Genomic DNA, 22,586 nt, shown 5'->3' with positions numbered 1-22,586 from the left:
CTCAAATTGTGCCACACAATAAACACAGAAGGTTAGTTGCCAAAGTCTTTTTATGAGGTCACAGTAACCTTGGTACCCAAGCCTCACAAAGACACAGCTAAGAAAGAAAACCACAGACCAATATCCCTGATGCAAAAAATACTCAATAAAATACTGGCAAACCGAATTCAAGAATATATCACAGAAATCATCCACAGTGACAAAGTAGGCTTCATCCCTGGATTGCAGGGATGGTTTAACATACGAAAATCTATCAACGTGATCCACCATATAAACAAACTGAAAAAGAGAAATGATATGATCATCTCCCTAGATGCTGAAAAAGCCATCAACAAAATTCAACACCCTTTCATGATGAAGATCTTGGAGGAACATACCTAAACATAGTAAGAGCAATATACAGCAAACCAACAGCCAACATCAAACTAAAAGGAGAAAAGCTTAAATCAATTCCTCTAAAATCAGGAACAAAACAAGGCTGCCCTGTATCTCCATATCTCTTCAATATCGTACTTGAAGTTATAGCTACTGCTATAAGACAACAAAAGGAGATCAAGGGGATCCACATTAGAAAGGAAGAAGTCAAACTATCTCTTTTTCCAGATGATGTGATAGTTTACATAAGCGATCCAATACACTCTACCAGGGAACTCCTATAGCTGATAAACACCTTCAGCAAACTAGCAGGATACAAGATAACCTCAAAAAAAATCAGTAGCTCTACTTTATTCAGACAACAAAGAGGCTGAGAAAAAATCAGAGAAGCATCACCCTTTACAATAGCCACAAGTAACATAAAGTATCTTGGTGTAATGCTTACCAAACAAGTGAAAGACATCTATAATAAGAACTTTGTGGCTCTAAAAAAAGAATTTTTTCAGAACTTTTCTTCCAAACTTGAATAACTTATGGCCTTACCTTTGTCTGTTGCACTAAACACAATACATAACTTGATTTACCCCTTACTGCCTTGGTAGTTCACCCTCTGCAACACCCCATCCCTGGACTTGGAGCTATCTTCTGAGCCACAGATCTTAATGTCAGGGTTCATTTTTCTTCCTAGGGAGAATTCATGGGTACAAAAGAGAAAAAATGGGAGAAGATAAGAGGTGATGAAAAGGCATTGTATGTCCCTTAAAGGTGATGGTGTGCTCCAGTTGCAGGGAAATTACAAATCAATGTGTCACACACAGATGCTTGTAAATATGAGTGAAGGTCCAGAGAACAGAGTGGAGTTGGGTCAGCCAGGGCTGAGAAGGCTCCAGGAAGCTCAAAAAGGCTGTTTCTAATCTCAGATGATTCTAGAAACAATTGGGAAGCTCTTATGGTACTTTAGCTCCACCTAGGGTGTTCTCATTGTTTAAGGTGAGGTCTGGGAAATGGAATTTATTATTATTTTTTTCTTATTTTACATATTGATCCCAGTTCCCTCTCCACTATTGCTTAGATTGTTAGTTGGGGTCATCCTTGAAGGTCTCTGGACATTTCCCTAGTACCAGCTTTCTCTTCAAACCTATAATGGCTCCCTCTATTATGGTATCTCTTTTCTTGCTCTTGTCTATTCATCCCCTGACTCAATTGATTTCTCCCTAAGACCTGTGATCTCCCAAACTCTAGACTTTTCATCAGGTATGCAGAACCAGATTTTCAGAATTCCTTCTTGTGGAGAAGGCCTCATCAACACTCCAAAAGCAGCTGGATACACCCATATACTTTATGCCAAGTGGACCTATCTTGCCTTTCAAGTTAGTATCATGGCATGCAGGGTTCATTGCAGGGATACTGCCAATGTCTGTTCTCTACCAGCAGCTTGTGTAGCACCTTCAAAAACCATGAAAACCAGCCACAAGAGAGGAAATATTCAGATAAGCTCCAACTTGTTTTTCTGTGTCCTACCAGGAAAGTGTGTTGTGTCTTCAGCAATAAGGTCTTAAATCTAGCTCAGCACGCTCTTATCTTTAAGACTTCATTAATTCTCACCATCTCTCATAGGCTGACTAAGTCCATTCCAATCAGCCCAGCTCTGTGCTACTATTCTCCTCCCCACACATCATTCTCACTAGACCAGAGACCACTAAAATGGGACAAGGATGAGGAGTCAAGACCAGCTCTCCTCAGTCTCTGTAGACTCCTGCTCTCAGCTTCAAACACAGGATGTTAACTGAGGGAACTGGCGATGACTCTTAGGAACTCCATGGTTCTCTAGGTTTTATTTCTAGTTATGCTTGAAGGGAATACAGAGGGTGCTGGAAAGGCTTTCGCATCTGAGGACATCAGGCAGGGAGGTCCTGAGGATTAGGTAGAAGAGAAGTATGCAACAGAAACAGAGATTGGCATCAAGTCTACCAGGGTGGCTTGTACCCAACAGATCTGTGCTTCTTACTGAGGAAGGTGAAATTACAGTGTGGTTTTGATACATAAACCAAACTAATTAGAAAGAAATCTCCATTTATTTGATGGCTGTCAGGGCTGGTAACAACTTGGATCTAAGCATTAAATGAAGACTGAGAATTCTCTGGCTCAAGCTTTCACACCCATCACCCAGTCTAAACTTTCTTTATTAAAGTGTAGTTCGATGTCACAATTTCTGTTCCTAGGGAGGTGGGAAAGAGGGATGTAGATCACAAACTTTCTGCAACAGGTATGGACGCCTGTGCTAGTTCTAAACTGGTGTGGGAGACCACAGTACCAAGTTGGCTTCTCAGGTATCCTAATAGTTTCTTTTCCTGGGTCTGGAGAGCTGTTCTAGTCTGGCTTACCTGTCTTTCCATGGGCAAACACACTAAGAATGCAGAAGCATGCTGCTTCTGAGGTTATGACAAGCTCAGCCCTGCTTGTCAAATAGACTGCCATATTGAAACTAGGTATTCAGAATACACCTCTTGTCCTAGTGGCCACCTGTAGCAGAGTGACGCTGACCCTTCTGAGATCAGTATATAGGACAGAGGTGAGGAGTAGGGTGGGAAGTGTGAGCAGGGAGAAGCATGCAAGTAGGGGAGGGCACTACAGTGAGAACTGGATGTGCACCTGTGAGGGCTTGAAGTTGAGGCTTTGGAGCCTGGAGTGACTATAGTGGGATAAGAGGGAAAACCAAACACACCCTGAATCAATAAGCATAGAAGGGAGCATGTGGGATTACTAGAGAAAACTCCAAACTAATACACACCTCCCAGTTTAACTGAGGTCCTTGCCAAATTTATGGGATAAGTTCACTACCAAAATTTTTAAAGAAGGGGGCACCTGGATTTGAACCAGGGACCTCTTGATCTGCAGTCAAATGCTCTACCCCTGAGCTATACCCCCACATGTCTATTAATGTCTCACAGGCACTCAGATCCTGCATGGCCACTCCCTGGCTATTACCATCACAGGTACACTTGCCAGTGTTCTGCCATCATCTGCTTCCTCCTGTGAGGCCCAGCCCTCAGCTGCCCTGCACCTGACTGCCATGTCCTCAGGAATGACTAGCACCCTCCTGCCTTAGATCCTACCTGAGGCAGTGCCTTTAATTCCAGGAGGCCTGCTACTACAGCCTTCTTCAAACAAACAAGGGAGCCATGAGAAATACAGTCTGCTTAGCTGACCTTTGGAGGTGAGTGGGAGGCAGGAGTACACAAAAGGGGAAGTTCTCTGTGCACTGAGAAATCCTTGGTCAGATTCTCTGGGAGGAACCCAGGGTCTGATGTGTCTCTTCAAGCTCTGTGGACTATTATGCCTGACATACTATTGGGTATAATTCCACTGGTACCAGCGTACTCAGTTAATAAATTTCATGAGTGGTGACATGTTCTGACTACAAAGTTAAATTACAGGTCCTCTCAGACCTACTTTCCAGAAGCAGCAAGACCTGACTGGTGAGATGCCTTACTGAGCTGTGCAGCTCTCCAGGCCCACACTTTTGTTGTAATTTGTGTTTATTGTTTTCTCATAGAATGCATCCCACCCACAGCCTCCCATCCCTCCAATGCTCCCAGTCACCCCTCACACACCTCCCTTCAATCGACACCCACCGCTCCTCCATTTCCCTTCAGAAAAGAGCAGACCGCCCCCCAGTGTTACCAATGAACACAGCACAATAAGACTAGACACAAACCCTCATATCAAGGCTGGACGAGGCAACCCAATAGGAGGAAAAGGAACTGAGAGCATGGAAAAGAGTGAAAGACATCTGCACTCCCACTGTTAGGAGTCCCACAAAGTCCCCAAGCTAAACAACCATATGTGCACTGGACCAGCACACTTCCCTGCAGGTTCCATGATTGCCTCCAGTCTCGGTGAGCCCATGAACCCTGCTTAGTTGATTCTGCAGGCCATGTTCTCCTAGTGTACTCTTCCATCTGTCTCCCACAATCCCCCAGACACCTCCCCTCCTGCCCTGAAGACAGAATGGACAGACACTCTAGGTTCTCACAGGCCCCTAGTCAGCACTGTCAGCAGCAACACTGAAGGGCCCCTCACCCCCTGGTACAGCAGCTGAGCCAGGCTTTAGCCTTTGAAGATGAACCAAGTGAGAAGTGAGCTCTGGAAGGGGAAGAAGCTCAGGTGGGAAAAGCCCACCTTGTGCAGACAGCCTGGTATGAGCTTTTTATTCCTTGGCTCTGACCACATGTTCAGCCATAGCAGGAAGGAGGAAGGGAGGGAGATGATTAGTTGTAGGGCTTCCATTTCTGGTCCCTGGACACAGCCTAGACAGAATTCTCCATCATATTCCTTGCCTTCTCTTTAAGAACCCACCACAAGCAGGAATAATGGAGATGTTTAATAATAGTAGGAGGGACTTTGGGCTTGTAACAAGAGGCAGTCATGCATTCACATGATGAGCTGTCCTGTGACTCCCAGCTCTGTGTAGGACCATCAGTGAAATAAACAAAGGAAACATAAGACTGAGTGTGAAAGCTTTATAGATAAATATAAATAAATTTATGGTAGGGGGCACCCGGATTTGAACCAGGGACCTCTTGATCTGCAGTCAAATGCTCTACCCCTGAGCTATACCCCCTTCCTGATATAAGTGCTTAATCAGTGCTTTTCAACCTTATGGTAATGCTCAACATTTCTACCACCTATAGTTTATATTGAGAAACACCAGCACCAATGCCTTCACCAACTCAGCCCAGACACATCTTTCTCCAGTCCCCAATATATCCAACTCTGTCCCCTGTTGTCATGTCAGCTCCCTCCTACACACGTATCTGCCTGTGGGAACAGCACAGCTGGAGACAGACAGCATTTCTTCTGGATCAGTTCTTATTGTATATCTATAATCCTTTTCTGACCAGGAGACGTTTTGTTTTTATTTTTGTTTTTATGTTAAGTAGGCATGGCTAGAACCATTGCTGTGGCTTTTGCTGTGAGCCCCACCCCCATTCAGCTTTACAACATGGTGGGGGTGCTTTTACAACCAGCTCTTGGAGCCATGCTCACTGCCCCAACTCTGGTATAGGCTGCGATCACTCACCTTGTATCTCACTGCCCATAAATCTTTTTTGTCTGTACGAGTAAAAGCTAAATCTGCCACACAGCATGCTGTTGGCTTGGAGAAACCTCTGTATACCATGGCAGGAATCTGCCATGCTGACTTTAAGCCCAAAGCCTGCAGCATCTCTGCACAGTAGCCTGTATGAGACTGTGTAACTAGAAAGCCCAATGTGGCTACATTTGTCTTTGTTTGGACCCATTTTAAAGTTTTTTTTTTTTTAATGTCTTATGTGGAGCCACACCAGATGTTGAGCACCAAACAAGCAAGACACAAAAGAAAGGACTTCAGAACTTTACCAAAACAAGGTAGGACAGCCCTTCAGAATATCCTGCCTCACAGAAAAGTCTGTCAGACATTCAAGGCAAGTAGGCTAAAGATGGATTTCCCAACATTGCATGAGAACCTTGGATGACTATCCAGGCAACTAGGTGTTTCTGTCATTTCTCACAGTTGTTTTTTGTTTGTTTGTTTGTTTTTGTTTTATTTTGTTTTGTTTTTAATTCAATTGCTTGCACTTCCTGCTTACACAAGAATATTATTTCCTTCCCAGGTCTCTGATGGAGTTGAAGATTTTATAGTTATAATTTTCCTTGCTACATGATTCAGAATAGAGACTCACTAAAGAAATGTAAAGCATATAAAGTTGTGAGATATAAAAAGATAGTTTTGGTAATGCAAATTAAAATAGAAATTTAATTTCTAGGTATAATCTTTTGGAGTCATCAAGATAGGATAGATATGGAGTATTTTCTCTGACTTGTCAATTGTTAATGGACAAGACATTGTTGATGCATTTATTGCCTATATATATTGCATATACTTTTGTACTTATGGTATGTAGTTTTTCTTATGATAGTTATAACTTTTTTATTTTTAGACAAAAAGAGGAAATGTGGTGATATGTTGTTTATACTCTAACAAATAAAGCTTGCCTGAAGATAAAAGAGCGGAGCTAGGCACTAGCTAACCATAAGGTCTGGAGGTCTGTACACACAGAGAAGAAGTGATATAGCTGGGCAGGAGGTAGCAACTCTGTCTCTTTGAAGTCTGAATATTTTGTAGAGGTGAGGGCTCTAGTGGCTGGCTGCTTCTCTGATCTTTCAGCTTTCACCCCCACCCAATAACCAATTGTAAGCTTTTATTGTTAAGACCTATTAGAACTTGTGTTACATAGGTCAATACTGTGGAAGTGGTCAGTTAATCCCCCCCCAAAAAAAAAACAACCACATGTAAAGGGGGCACCTGGATTTGAACCAGGGACCTCTTGATCTGCAGTCAAATGCTCTACCCCTGAGCTATACCCCCACTGGGACCAGTACACTCAGTCAATAAGTTTACCTGTGTGGTGATATGTTCTGACTATAAAATTAAATTAAATTACAGGTTCTCTCAGACCTACTTTCCAGAAGCTTCCAGACCTGACTGGTGAGATGCCTTCCTCATCTCTGCAGCTTTCCAGGCCCATCCTTGATTAGCATCATCGGCCAAGGAAATGGAGATGAGCAGGCTGCAGACCTGAGTCCATTTCACACTGCTGCCTTGTGTTGTTAGCTCCTGACCTTGCCAATTGCCTTCCACCTGGGTCCCAGACACCCCTCTCCTTCTTCCCTGAAGACAGAATGGACAGACACTCTAGGTTCACACAGGCCCCTAGCCAGCACTGTCAGCAGCAACACTGAAGGGCCCCTTACCCCCTGGTACAGCAGCTGAGCCAGGCTTTAGCCTTTGAAGATGAACCAAGTGAGAAGTGAGCTCTGGAAGGGGAAGAAGCTCAGGTGGGAAACGCCCACCCTCCACAGACTACAGGGTTCTGGGCTTAGTTTCCTTGGTTCTGACCACATGTTCAGCAGACAGTATGGAGGGAGATAATTAATGGTTTGGCTTTCCTTTCTGGTCCTGAAAGACCCGCAGAGGGCATGGACCCTCACACCCCGACTCAGGAAAGGCAGTCCCCTAAATCACTCGAGAGTAGTGGTCTTGATGCAAAAGCATGAGGTCTTTTATATTCCAGTGCACTGGGGTCCGCAGCCATACTCCACGTGGAAGTAGGGGACTGGGAACCCTGGGTACATGGTTTAGACAGCTTTTATAGGGTTACAACAAAGCCCGCGCATCACAAACCAATCATCTCATAGCATCCAGTGCGGACCAATCAATTTGAACTATCCAAGCCCGCGCTTAGCCCAGGAAGTCTGCTTTCCCTAGGGCTTCTGGGTGGTGTGACAAGGCTCATTTCCTGTGTTCATTCACTCACAGGTGCTGTCGTAAACAGCCCTGTTGTAAACAGTCAAGAATGTGACCTTTTGTCTACTCTCTGCTAGGTGGTAGAGTCTAGGGAGAGTTAGGCTAAATTTTTCCATCCTTACAATCCCTGGACACTGGTTGTCTGTATGGCTGCTGTGCTTGGAAAACCCAGAATAGTTCTTCAACATAGTCCTTGCCTTCTCTTTAAGGACCCAACAGAACCAGAGATGCTTAGTATAGGCAGAGAGAGAGGAGTGACATTGAGCATGTAGGAAGAAATGGGAAGCAGACATGTGGCCACATGGTGGGCTAACCTGTAGCTCCTAGCTCTACTGAGGACCATAACTGCAGTAAATGGAAGAAACATATGACTGAGTGTGGTAACCCTGGGGTAAAATTATGAAAAGAAATAAATATATGGTAGGGAGCACCTGGATTTGAACCAGGGACCTCTTGATCTGCAGTCAAATGCTCTACCCCTGAGCTATACTCCCTTTCCATTATAAATGTTCCATAAGTTCCTTTCCCCTTGACAGTCACACATAGTCACACCCTCCAGTCCTACCACTTATTGTCTTTACTTTTCTCACAAGATTGGTATTACCAGTGCTGCTGCCTCCATAACCTCATCCCAGAAAGGTCCCTCTCCAGTGTCTCCAACTCTGTCCCCTGTTTGTCATGTCAGCTCCCTCCCACAAGCATATCAGCCTGTGGGAACAGCACAGCTGGAGACAGACGGACAGAAGCCACTACAAAGGACATTAGATTTATATGTCTGACTTTTTTACTTACACCCAAACCCGCAGTGTGAAGTGATTCTGCCTAAATGCTTTGGGGGAACTATTTGGTACACACATGTGAGGACATCTCTCCAGCCTATGGATGGTCTGTGTGTTAGCTGATGAAGGTGGTTTCTGAGTAGATGGTGAAGATGCCTCTTCAGGCCTGATTTGTTCATCCAGGAACTATGACAGCAGAGCAGGAGAACACAGAGTGTCAGGGAATGCTGGAACTGAGGCCTCTGCCCTGACCTTCAGGTCTATCACCTACTCACAGACTCATCGCCATATGCTTTAATCAACATATATGGCACAATTCTATTATTTTGAAAACTCATTAATAATGTGAAAGATTAATTATTAAGAAAAAAACTCACACATATCCCTGAATTATCTTTTCTTATTGCTCCTGTCATCCAAATGGAGCCAGTTTCCAAATGTTTAGTCATCTCCACCTGTCCACTTACATAAAATACATACAGTCTGGTATGTTTTATTTAATCAGGTCTAGACATCAGTAACTAACTTGTAGGTGAGGTTTATAATTTTCACGCTTTCTTCCATTCTGATTTTTCTATTACATTCATGTCTGAACCTTCAGTTGGATGACTTTCTATGTTCTTTGTGGTGATATATTGTTTATGATTTATTAAACTTGTCTGAGGATTCAGAAAGCAAAGTTAGCCACAAGCTATAGAGTTCAGGAGGTGATAGCACACACCTTTAATGCCAAGACTCAGGAGATAGTCAGATGGATTTTTGTGAGTCCAAGGCCACCCAGATCTACATGATTGATCCAATCCTAAAGAGAAACAGGTCATACAAAGATGATCTGAGCACCTGGAATCACAGGCCTTTAATCCCAGCATTAGGGAGGTATATAAGATGGGGCAAGAGTTAGTAGGAGACATTTGTTCCCCAGGCTCAGAATCAAGGAGGATAGGGAGACACTCAGTCTCAGGATTCTCCAGCCACACTGAGGAGAGGCAGCAGGATCAGCCCATTCAGCCTGAGGTAGTGGTAAGAGATAGTGCCTGCTACTTTGCTTTTCTGACCTTAAGCTTGAAGTTGGAACCTCAACATCTGTCCCTGGCTCTTTTATTAATTTGTGTTACAGTTCTTATCACAATGATTTGTTAACACTTTGTACGGTGGATGTGTATCATTCTAAATAGGGTGAAGATATCTGGAAACCTTTTTATTTTCCTGAAGTTAATGCCAACCTTGTGGTTAAACCATTGCATTTCCTTTAAACATTGGCATCTTCCACAGACCTTGAGTACTCTATAAAATAGCTTTTGTAACTATTTTCCATGCCTGTAAACTTTTCTACTGTCTAATGAACATTTCTACACTCCGTTTTTCAGGAGTGACCTGGGCTCCTAATTCTTTTGTTCTGGTTTCCTCCAAAGGTCTGTTGGATGATCAAGGCCCTGTGACTTTCTTCATCTTCACCATGACATTCTTCTTCTCCATCATCTCTTCTCTGTGGAAGTCTCTCTTTCTAGACTCTAAGTTCTTGAATGTTTCTTAACAAAACACTCTCCCCCTTCTTGGGGATGGGACCCCCCCTTGAGAAGTGAATGGAAGCAAAATTTCTAGCCTTTCTATGACTGATAAGACCTATAATTCTCCCATACACTATATTGATAGAGCACTTAATTCAATTATTTTTCATACAATAGTGTAGTGTTTTGAATGAAGTGGCCCTCATATATTCATATATTTGAATATTTGGTCCCCAGTTGCTGGACTGTTTAGGAAGGATTAGGAGCTGTGACCTTGATGGAGGAGAAGTGTCACTGGGAGAGGCTTTGTGATTTCAAAGTCCCACATCTAGCCCAGTCTTCTGCTGTGGCTCAGATGTAAACTGTCAGTTACAGCCCCAATGCCAAGCCTGCACTCTTGGTACCATGCTTCCCACAGTGATGATCATGGACTAACTTCAGATATTGTAAGCAATGCCTTTATTAAATGCTTTTGTTATAAGTTGCCTTGATCATGGTGTGTTTTCACAGCAATAGAATAGTATATTAACCATATATGTAATACTAGTAACACAGAATAGTAAGCAAGAAGTAGCTCTCAGGGCCTGGGTGACCATGTTGCTTGTTGGAGAAATGTGGAAGAAGCTGGGGCGTTGGATTAGAAAGGCAGTTGAATGCTGGAAGTGTGACTTACTGGATCATACTAACAGGAACTTGGAAAACAGTAGTACTCACAGCAGTGGGGTAGCGGAGTTCCAGCTCAAAAGAGGCAGTGTGATGCCATGGGCCTGGGTGACCATTTAGAAGAGGTGCCAGCCTACAGCCACCATGGGATGCGTATCAGGCCAACAATCAGCCTGGAACCCAGAGGCTGTGTCCTTCACCCCCATAGCCTGGGATCCCCAAACCCAGTTCTGGAGAATCAACTGGAGTGCTCCAGTTTAGGCAGAAAACACCTCACTCTTTACGCCCCCTATCTTTAGGGTCATCTTCCACTGCCCTCTCCAGTCGATGTGCTGACTTCCATACACTATTCTAGATGGAGATACTGGTGCATTCTACTGCAGCTGTCATGGCTGAGGGTTAGGGAATTCACTCCACCTTCTAAATATGATAAAGACAGTCACCTAAAAGATCTGGAGTCCAAAGAATACACATGGCCAGGTAGGATGCACCTTACACTGGGAAGTGAGCAGATGGTGAATCTCAACCATCTGAGTCTCCTCGTCACACTCTGTGGACAGTATGAGGGGGAACCTGGAAGGCCACGAGGGACCAGGACATGGAAGAAAATTGTCTTTGTTCTGGTTTCTGAGACTATAAGTAGGGTCATTTTGTCACATATCACTGGGTACATTTAAACCTTGGGCAAAGGACTTATAAGCTGAGAGCAATGTAAGAAAAGAGGGAACCAATGTAAGATTTGTCCACCAAAAAAAAAAAAAATGAAAGAAAAAGAAAAAGATACAGGACTGGAGGATGGGAAAGAGAGACAGGACCTAAGGTTGGGAGGCTGGAGCGAGAGCTCATGCCTAAGAGCACCTGTTGCTCTTGAAGAAGATGCAGATGTGATTCTTAGCAGATGTGATTCTTGGAAGCTCATAATAATCTCTAACTCCAGCTCCAGGAGATCTGATATGCTCTCCCAGGCTCCCTGGGCACCAGGCAGCCATGTACTTGTTGTACAGACATACATGCAGGAAAAACACCCTTACACATAAAATTAAAAAGAAAGAAAGACTGAAGGACATGGTGGCACAGCACAGTGGGGACAATGGGACAAACTGACCCACTGACTGGGCATCAGAATTACAGGACAGCCTCTGATTTAGGACATCCTTCCACAGCCTAAGGTTTGTGGAGCAACTAATTAAGAACTTCTGAAACAGATACAGATCATTAACCATCGATTGGCCTCTCACTTATAATTGATATCTGACTTCCCTACGAGGGACAGCGTTGGAGGTGACTAGTAAGCAGAACCCTAAAGAGATGACAATTTTAGGATTGCAAATGAAGGGAAACAGAAATAGGAAGCACCTGTATTGAAACTCAGAATTTGAGTCTGAAGTCAAACTTCTGTTTATGGGCTCAACTCCTGGGGCTTGAGAAAGTTTCCTTGGTATTTCACCTTGTCACCTTGTCTGTACATCCCATAATATGCTTACATTTTATTAAAGCAGACCCATCACCAGCTGACTCAGACTACAAGTTTCCTACTCCACTCCCATGGTTCTTTTCCATTATGAATCACAGTCTGAACTCCTGTAATAAGCCAGGGACTCAGGCTTCTCCTTGGTCAGTACTTGATGGGTGGGGGGAGTATGTGTGGGAGTCACGGCTTATCAACAGAGCTTCCACAAGAACAGTTGGGTCCAAATAATTTCATCCCATTTTTAAAAAGCCATGATCACAATGAATTTTTTGATGCACTGGGCTTCTGTGGGACAGTCTTCATTTTCTGGGATTCTCTTTTTCATCTAAGAGAACTGACAAGGTAGCACTTTAATCAAATAGGTCATCACAATGGGTACCCAAGCCACACAGTCAAGGATGCTTTAACTAGGAGGTGCTGGGTTCTCTTCCTATCTTGGACTGATGTAGTCAAGGCTTCCTGCATGGAGAGGAATCAGCTTCACTCTTTCCTCCATCAAAGCACTGTCTGCCATTGTTGCTGAATTTTCTTTCTGGATCAGTCAGTTCTCATGGGAAGTCCAACCCTCTTGTACAACTTATGGCAAAGCAGCCTGTCACAGATAGCTCAAGGGGTCATCACTTTACTTTGAAAGCCTTCCAGGTTTGTAACTTTACAAGTATATATTTGCCTTATGAGTCATCACAACATCCAACTTTCCCTCACTATCGGTGTCCAGCAGTGAACACCCTGCAGGTCCTGTACTCTGGAATCAAACAAGACAAGCCAGTAGACAATTTGGTGACATCCTAATGTTGCTAACCTTACAAAAGGAATAGTTCACCTTCCTAATCAGAGAGCACTACTCTGCTGGCATCTCTTCAACATATGACATTAGTGAGTTAGTGACTGAAAAAGTTCAGCAAACTCTGCTGATGTCCTATACCTCCTACAAGTCTTTGCCTCCAAGTAGTGTTTCTGCATGCTAGCACAGGGGGAGATATGTTCTAGCCACATTTCTGCTGCTATGATAAAATGCCCTGGAGAGGGGCAAGTGAGAGAATAAGGGGATTATGTTAACTCTCAATTTCAGGGTACCATACTTTATTTCAGGGAGGTTAAAGCAACAGGAACTTTAAGCAGTTAATCATATATCATCTACTGTTAACAGCAGAGAAAAATAAATGCACACATGCTTGTTAGTGCTAAGCTAATTTTCTACATTCAGACAATCCAGGGTCCCTGCCTAGGGAATAATGCTGTGTCTTCATACATCAATTGACTTAATCATCATGACAATCCCTTACTGAGAAGCGCACAGGACAACCTGATCTAGACATTGTACCCTTCATTGAGACTTTATTTCCAAAGTGATTCTGCATTGTGTCAAATTGATAATTAAAAGCAACTATCCTGGTGAGAAGAGGGAAAGAATACAAATGAGAAAAAAACAAGAAGATAAGAGAGGATGCAGCTCAGGTCAGAGTTTAGCTGTGTTCACTGTACTAATGCACATGGGTGATTATAATGCCACTGAGAATGTAACCCATAGAATTAATGGGGGTATAGAAGCACTGGTTCTAGAAACTAAAGACTTTCTAACATCATGGGTGGCCTCCTTAAGATGAATATGGTAAGTCTACTAGTAACCAGACTTCAACATAAATTAAGGGGGCACCTGGATTTGAACCAGGGACCTCTTGATCTGCAGTCAAATGCTCTACCCCTGAGCTATACCCCCACTGGGACCAGTACACTCAGTCAATAAGTTTACCTGTGTGGTGATATGTTCTGACTATAAAATTAAATTAAATTACAGGTTCTCTCAGACCTACTTTCCAGAAGCTTCCAGACCTGACTGGTGAGATGCCTTCCTCATCTCTGCAGCTTTCCAGGCCCATCCTTGATTAGCATCATCGGCCAAGGAAATGGAGATGAGCAGGCTGCAGACCTGAGTCCATTTCACACTGCTGCCTTGTGTTGTTAGCTCCTGACCTTGCCAATTGCCTTCCACCTGGGTCCCAGACACCCCTCTCCTTCTTCCCTGAAGACAGAATGGACAGACACTCTAGGTTCACACAGGCCCCTAGCCAGCACTGTCAGCAGCAACACTGAAGGGCCCCTTACCACCTGGTACAGCAGCTGAGCCAGGCTTTAGCCTTTGAAGATGAACCAAGTGAGAAGTGAGCTCTGGAAGGGGAAGAAGCTCAGGTGGGAAACGCCCACCCTCCACAGACTACAGGGTTCTGGGCTTAGTTTCCTTGGTTCTGACCACATGTTCAGCAGACAGCGTGGAGGGAGATAATTTATAGTTTGGCTTTCCTTTCTGTTCCCTGGACACTGGCTATCTGTAAGGCTGCTGTTCCTGGAAAATCAATCCAGAAGAAATATCCACCACAATCCCTGCCTTCTCTGTAAAAACAGAACAGAAACAGATAGAAGCAGATGAAGAAATCCACAACTAACCACTGGGCCAAGCTTCTGGAGATAAATCAAAGTGAGGGAGGAAGGATAATATAAACAAAGGAGTCAAGACCATGATAGCCAGCTGACCCAAGCTAATGAGAGATCACTGACTCTGGTCTGAGAAATGGGGAACCTGCATAAGACTGAACTAGACTCCCTTACTAAAGGTGACAATGGTGTGACTGAGACAACATATGAGGCCACTGGCAGTGGGTCCAAGATCTAACTCTAATGCACAAACTGACTCAGTGGAGCCCATTCTATACGGAGAGATACCTTGCTCAGCCTAGACACAGGGGCGTGGGGGGGGGAGGTGCCTTGGTCCTGCCTCAACTTGATGATGGGGCAGACTTAGTAGACTTCCTAGGGGAGCCTTATTCTCTCTGCTAAGCAGATGAGAGGAGGGAGGGTGGGGGAGTTGGAGAAGAGGAGGGAGAGGGACCTGGGATTGGAATGTAAAATACAAAATTTAAAAAAAAAAGGGGGGGGAACAGAGCTGGGTAGTGGTGGCACACACCTTTACATACCTTTAATTCCAGTATTTGGTAGGCAGTTGCAGGAGGATCTATGTAAGTATGTAAGTTCGAGGCCAGCCTGATCTACAGAGCAAGTGCCAGGAAAGGCTTCAAAGCTACACATAGAAACCCTGTCTTAACTTCTCCCAACCCCAACCCCAACCCACCAAAAAAAGAGAACAGAACAGAACTATAGAAACTAGGTATGTGCAGGAAGGGTGACAACATTATTTAGTAAGAATAGGAGGGACATGGAGGCCGTAGAAAGAGATGGGAAGCAGCCATCCATCCACATGGTGGGCTGACCTGTATCTTCTAGATCTGCTGAGGGTCATAACTGGAATGAACGGAAGAAAAATAGTAGTGTGTGTGATAACTCCTTGGGTAAAAACATAAAGAAATAAACTTATATAAGAGGGGACCTAGATTTGAACCAGGGACCTCTTGGTCTAAAGTCAAATGCTATACCCCTAAGCTATACTCCATCTCTATTAAACGTGTTTAATAAGTGCCTTTCACCTTCATATTTACATTGTACATCCTACAACTTATTGTTTTTATTTGTATCACAAGTGAAGTGCAAGACCAATGTGCTGCCTCCATAAACTCATCCCTGAAAGGTCCCTCTCCAGTCCCCAGTGTCTCCAACTCCATCCCCAGTTGTCATGTCATCACACACACATAGCAGCTTGTGGTGACAGCACAGCTGGAGACAGGAGAACATATGCTCCTATAAGGGTCCTGCAAATTTCATGTCTGACTTCTTCAGTAACACAAGTCTTCAGTGTGAAGAGACCCTTCTAATATGTTTTTTGACATTTGTGCTACCTGCATGTGAAGATATCTCTCCAGCCCACGGATGGTCTGTGTGTTAACCCCTGAGGGTGGTTGCTGGCAAATTGTGAAGATAGGTCTTCAGGTCTCAGTGGGTCACTGTAGAGCTCTGAGACATATAAGGGAGACAGCAGAGCAGGTGATAGGAAAGACATATGTTTCAGAACTAGGTAATGCTGAAGGTATGGGCTCTATCTTGCCTTTCAGATCTATCCCCAAGACATGGATGGTTTTAATATGACTGTGTGTGATGATTTTATAAGACAGTCTCCATGGGCTCGATTCTTTGAACGCTTGGTCCTCTGTTATTGAAACTGTTTAGGAAGGATTAGGTGATGTTTCCTTGTTGGAGGACGTGTGTTACTGGGAGTTGGCTTTGAGGTTTCAAAAACCTAAGGCAGACTAGTGTCTCACTTTCTCTCTGCCTGCAACTAATGGGTCATGTGAGCTCTTAGTGCCAGGGCTTCATGCAAGCTACCGCACTCCCTACAGTGATCATCATTCATAAGCCCTCTGAAACTGCAGGTAAGCACTGAATTAAATGCTCCCTTTTACATGCTGCGTGTGTCGTGTGTCTCCTCACAGCAACAGAACAGTATCTAAGATAACGTGTTTTTGTTTTTATCAAGGCATCTTGCATACAGTATATTTAGATGTCAAATGTTTTTAAAGCTTAGCAAGAAAAAAATCTTTTTTGGCCCTGCCCAAACCCCCTGGATTGGCCCCTGATCCTCCTGCTCCCCATCGAGAGCACACTTGGAGCTCTGCTACACCCTCACCCATCCCCACGGCCAGCCTACCCCCCTACCCTGTGCCCTACCCTACCCATGGTCCTGCCGCTCTGGTTGAGCACTGGGACAGAGGGTGGAGCCAACAGTCAACCCTACTTCAGAGACTTCTCAGAGCAACTTGAACAAAGGAGATCTGACTATCCACGCAGGACCACCCGTAATTTCCACCTGCTTGGTCTCTGACCCCACCTCCAGTCCTTTACTGGAGTCCCGGGCCCCTCCCAGAGATCCGCCTATCTCTGCGGGACCACTGTGAGTACCTGCTGGCATCTTCTACTGGATCCTCATCCTTAACCCCATCCCTGGGTCCCTGTCTGCGGAGAAACCTCCTAGAGAGCTTGGACCAAACTAGCAGGATACAAGATAAACTCAAAAAAATCAGTAGCCCTATTTTTTTCAGACGACAAAGAGGCAGAGAAAGAAATCAGAGAAACATCACCCTTTACAATAGCCACAAGCAACATAAAGTATCTTGGTGTAACACTTACCAAACAAGTAAAAGACCTATATAATAAGAACTTTGTGACTCTAAAGAAAGAAATTAAAGAAGATACCAGAAAATGGAAAGATCTCCCATGCTCTTGGTTAGGTAGGATTAACATAGTAAAAATGGCAATCTTACCAAAAGCAATCTACAGATTCAATATAATCCCCATTAAAATCCCACCACAATTCTTCACCAAACTTGAAAGGACAATAATCAACTTTATATGGAAAAAAAAAAGACCCAGGATAGCCAAAACAACCCTATACAATAAAAGAACTTCAGGAGGCATCACCATTCCTGACTTTAACCTCTACTACAGAGCTATAGTTCTGGAAACAGCCTGGTATTGGCATAAAAATAGACAGGTAGACCAATGGAATCGAATTGAAAATCCTAATATTAACCCACACACCTATGAACACCTGATTTTCGACAAAACAGCTAAAATTATACAATAGGGCGAGGACAGCATCTTCAACAAATGGTGCTGGCACAATTGGATGAGGGTGTGTAGAAGACTGCACATAGACCCATGTCTGTGCCATGCACAAAACTCAAGTCCAAATGGATCAAAGAACTCAACATCAATCCAGCCACATTGAACCTCTTAGAAGAGAAAGTAGGAGGAACCCTTGAACAAATTGGTATAGGAGACCGCTTCCTGAACATAACTCCAGGGGCACAGACATTGAGAGCAACAATTAATAAATGGGACCTCTTCAAACTTAGAAGCTTCTGTAAGGCAAAGGACACAGTGGAAAAGACCAAACGGCAGCCCACAGACTGGGAAAAGATTTTCACCAATCCTATATCCGACACAGGGCTGATCTCAAAATATACAAAGAACTCAAGAAACTAGTCAATAAAACACCAAATAACCCTATAAAAAATGGGGTACAGACCTGAAGAAAGAATTCTCAATAGAGGAAATCAAAAAGGCTGAAAGACACTTAAGAAAATGCTCCATATCCTTAGCTATCAGGGAAATGCAAATCAAAACAACTTTGAGATACTACCTTACTCCTGCCAGAATGGCTAAAATTAGAAACACCAATGATGACTTATGTTGGAGAGGATGTGGAGAAAGGGATACACTCCTCCACTGCTGGTGGGAGTGCAAACTCATACAGCCATTTTGGAGATCAGTATGGCCGTTCCTCAGGAAAATGGGAATTAGTTTACCACAGGACCCGGCAATCCCCCTCTTAGGCATATACCCAAAGGATTCACATCCATGCAACAAAGACATCTGTTCAATTATGTTCATAGCAGCAGTATTTGTAATAGCAAGAACCTGGAAGCAACCTAGATGCCCCTCAATTGAAGAATGGTTAATGAAGATGTGGCACATCTACAGAATGGAATACTACTCTGCAGAAAAAAAAATAATGGTATCTTGAAATTCGCAGGCAAGTGGATGGCACTTGAAGAAACCATCCTGAGTGAGGTAACCCAGTCACAAAAGAGGAACACAGTATGTACTCACTCATATATGGATTTTAGATATAGAGCAAAGGATCACCAGCCTATAATTCACACCACCAGAGGAACTAGGATATAAGGTGTATTCTAAGAGATTCATATAAAGTCCCTCACAGAACTGGGCAGGGACAAATCCCCCAGAGCTCAGGGGAAGTGGGGGGGGGCAGCAAATGGAGAGAGAAGTAGGAGAAAGTGAGGGGGAAGAAAGGAAAACATGTGCGACCAGGAAGATTGAGCCTGGTTAGGAATAGAAGACAGGAAAGAGAGAGATAGAGAGAGAGAGAGAGAACATAAAAGAGGGAGCCAATATTGGTTTGAAGATAAAATTGAACACAAAGAAAGGTCTAGAGAACTACAAGACTGCTCCCAACTAACAATTTGAGCTTCCGTGGAAAGGCTATCATAAAGCCCCTTCCCGGAGAGTGAGATCAACAACTAACTTATCCATGGAGCCCTCAACTAATGCCTGTTGGAAACAGGAGCAAACACCTATACATAAAACACTGGTCAAACTAGAACCCAGATGCAGATGGAGAGGACAAGACCATGTGGCAGAAACACATACAGACAGCTCACCTGAACAAGGAGGAGCTAATGGCCACCAGACCGATAGCTGGGAAGCCAGCATGGAACTGACTCAGGCCCCCCTGAAGGACTGAACAGTCTAAGGGACCTCAGACAGTGGAGCCAGGATGTATCCCGGTACACAAAAGGACTTTGTGAACACATCCCCCATGAAGGATAACTGCCTTAATATAGAGACAGGAGAGAAGCCCTAGTCCCTACTTCACATGACCTGTCAGATCTACATGACCCCAACTGGATGGCATTCCCCTACATATGGAATTGGGGTGGGGGATGGGAGGGGAGGGTGGTTAGAGTGCATTTGAGAGGGTAGAGAGGGTAAAAGGGAGGGAAGGAGGGAGGGAGGGAGGGGGAACTGGAATCGACATGTAAAATAATAAATTAAATTAAAAAAAATGCTTTGACTCCAAAATTTAAGTTGAAGGACAAGTTACTGGGGAAAAGGATTTCTATTTTTGTTTCCACAGAAAATGAAAAGATGTGGATTCCTTCCAGACTAATGTGGTTTGATCAAGCCAGACCACCTGAAACAGAGTACCAGGTGATCCTACATTCAAAACAGCTGGACAAAGCAGCCTTACAGACCACAGCCAGGATTTCTGCATCTTCTTAGAATCCCCCATGACAGCACCCCTTACCAGCAGGAAGTAGTTTGGAAAGAACAACTCCCAAATTCCCAAATATTGTCTATAAATGTTTGTTTTCATTTAAAAAAAAAGAAATTATGTAAGATGTTGTTCCTCATCAAAACTATTCCTACTGCCTTATTATTTTTATGAAATGGTGTTTGATGTCTAGCTTTCTATAATTCCTTCTATTTTATTGGTTAGTATTATTAGAACAGTTTCTCAACATGTGTGTTGTGACCCCCATCAGACATCCTGCATTATCAGATATTTATATTAAGATTCATAACAGTAGCAAAATTACAGTTATGAAGTATTAATAAAATAATTTTATGGTTGGGTCACTATAACATGAGGAACTACAATTAAAGGGATACAGCATTAGGAAGGTTGATAAACCCTGTATTCAAGGGAACTTATCCCGTATTTTTTATTTATGTATCCCATTATTGCCCATTAGCCCTCATTTCAATCAATAGGTTATAATCTACTACTGTCATTGAAGCTGGGGGTCAAGGTGTCCCTCAATATAGCTACTGTTTCTTCTTAGCGAACTCCATAATTAAATCACTTCTTTGCTTTACCATAAAAAAAATTTTTTTTTGTATATCCTTCCTGGTTCTAAGATGAATCCATTCTGGCTGTATTGTCTCATCTGTCTGTGTCCCATTAAATAAAATCACTATTTGTTTATTTTAATCCATTCTTGAAATCAGTGACTGACTTTTGTTAATCAGGATTATAAATTTGTGCCCTTAACAATCTCAACATTGCACAAAATCCCAAAGTTTCATCTGAGAACCACAAATGACTATAAAAAAGAAAATGAAGTTACACACTTCCAAAATGCAATGTCGCTGTTCTATTGCTATTAAGACACACCATGACCAAGGCAATTTATAAAAGAAAGCATGTAACTGGGAGCTCATGGTATCAGAGGGTTAGTTAGTTCATGATCATCATGGTGAAAAGCATGACAGCAGGGAGGCAGGTAGGGTCTGGAGTAGTGGCTAAGAGAGGGAGAGAGGGGGGAGGAAGGGAGAGAGAGGGAGGAAGAGAGAGAGAGAGAGAGAGCCTATGGTGGCCATTTTCATTCAAACCATCACATACAACAGACAGCATAAACATTCCTGCTCCAAATGAAAGGACTGGGGTACAGTAAAAGATTGGACCAAAGTAAGACTGTAACTCAACAGGGAAACACCTTCAGCTCCATGCCTGGTGTAAGGTGTCATGATGGACACCTATGCTCCAACACTCTTGGGCAGTATTACATTCCCAACTCTGCTCCCTGAAGCATAAATAAGCTCCTTCTTGGCTGGCTCCAGTCTCTACCTGCAGCTTTCTTGAGTGGTCATTCCATAAAACTGGCTTCTCTATACCTCAGGGTCTTTATTGCAAGTTAAGCTTTAATTTCCCAGCTTTATTACATTTTAAATGTATTATTTTATTTTAAATGTGTTTTATTTTAAATGTATGAATGGTTGCCTGCATGTATGTCTGTACTATATGAATACAGTGCCCACAAAAGCCAGAAGATGGCATTGGATCCCCTGGAATGAGAGTTACAGGCAGCTGTGAGCTGCCATGTGGGTGCTATTAATCAAATCTGGGGAATCTCCAAGAGCAGCTAGTATGTTTTACTGCTAAGCCATCTCCATCCCCAGCTTCGCAGGTTTATGTAATGCTCTCCTTACTGAGAATCCAACCCTTCTATACACTGACTGCCCAAAACTTAGTGCAAGCTTAAATGACCACCTAATTTTTGCATACCACATGAACTGTGCTTCCAAGTTCTGCTACAGCCTCAGGCATAGTCTGCTCTCCTTAGACCACATTGCTCTAGCCTCTGTGTGCCTTCCAAGATAAGTGTGAGAAAATACTTCGCTAAGAAGTTGTTTCTAAGCAAGAAACCACAGATAGCATTTTCAGTTCGGGCTCTTTATTTTGAAATTGTATCTGTCCAACTAAAGCCTGTGCTGTGGGGTTTGGCACTCAGAGCACCTGTACCATTGTCCCTATGCTCTTCTCAGTGGTGCTAATGTCTTTCAACTGCTTTTCCACTCTACCCAACTGCATTTTTTCCCTACCAAACTGAATGTTTTTGCTAGCAGTTTCCCACCAACCTGGTGACTTCCTAGAACTCATGATGCTACCTCAAATACCCTCATCTTTTTCATCCCTTTACTCTCTACAGAAAATTTCAGGATGTAGAAACTGCAGCCATGTATACAGCTTCAGGCTCAGCCACAGGCTAAGATGTCCTGGTGAATGGGAATTCAAGGGGAGCTAAGGTTCCTATAATCCAAAGATGGTGCCCATGTGTGCTGAGACAAGACTACCCACACAGAAAATAAAGTAGGGAGGGAGGGAGGGGGAGAGAGGGAGGGAGAGAAAGAGGAAGGGAGGGAAGGAAAGAAGAAAGGAAAGAAGAAAGGAAGGAAGGAAGCTATAATGATCAGTATTTGGGAGGGAACAGAGCCATCCCTGGAGAAGCTCACCTGCAGCTACTAGAAACTGGGAAGCTTTCCAATAAAGCTCTAAACTGTCTGTTTCTTCCTCTTAATTTGCAGAAGAACTCCATCTTGGAATTCAAAGGTGAAATGGAATTTTCAACAAGTAAAACACTAAAGGGGTTACTACTTTACCTGCCTGCAAATATTCTATCTTTGTCTGC

At 43.5% G+C, this 22,586-nt stretch overlaps 5 non-coding genes across 5 annotated transcripts; all 5 read right to left on the bottom strand.

Moving 5' to 3' along the window:
• Positions 1-3,231: 3,231 nt before the first annotated feature.
• Positions 3,232-3,303, bottom strand: Trnac-gca (transfer RNA cysteine (anticodon GCA)). Its single transcript has one exon. It is a non-coding gene; the product is annotated as a tRNA-Cys (tRNA).
• A 1,624-nt stretch (positions 3,304-4,927) lies between these two features.
• Positions 4,928-4,999, bottom strand: Trnac-gca (transfer RNA cysteine (anticodon GCA)). The gene has a single exon. It is a non-coding gene; the product is annotated as a tRNA-Cys (tRNA).
• A 1,713-nt stretch (positions 5,000-6,712) lies between these two features.
• Positions 6,713-6,784, bottom strand: Trnac-gca (transfer RNA cysteine (anticodon GCA)). The gene has a single exon. It is a non-coding gene; the product is annotated as a tRNA-Cys (tRNA).
• A 1,361-nt stretch (positions 6,785-8,145) lies between these two features.
• Trnac-gca (transfer RNA cysteine (anticodon GCA)) lies at positions 8,146-8,217 on the bottom strand. The gene has a single exon. It is a non-coding gene; the product is annotated as a tRNA-Cys (tRNA).
• Positions 8,218-13,792: 5,575 nt separating this feature from the next.
• Trnac-gca (transfer RNA cysteine (anticodon GCA)) lies at positions 13,793-13,864 on the bottom strand. The gene has a single exon. It is a non-coding gene; the product is annotated as a tRNA-Cys (tRNA).
• Between the last annotated feature and the right edge of the window lie 8,722 nt (positions 13,865-22,586).

This window comes from Phodopus roborovskii, unplaced genomic scaffold, assembly GCF_943737965.1.
Source record: "Phodopus roborovskii unplaced genomic scaffold, PHOROB, whole genome shotgun sequence".
Taxonomy (NCBI): Eukaryota; Metazoa; Chordata; class Mammalia; order Rodentia; family Cricetidae; genus Phodopus; species Phodopus roborovskii.
Note: the sequence above shows the minus strand (reverse complement) of the source record. Positions and strands in the feature narration are given on the sequence as shown.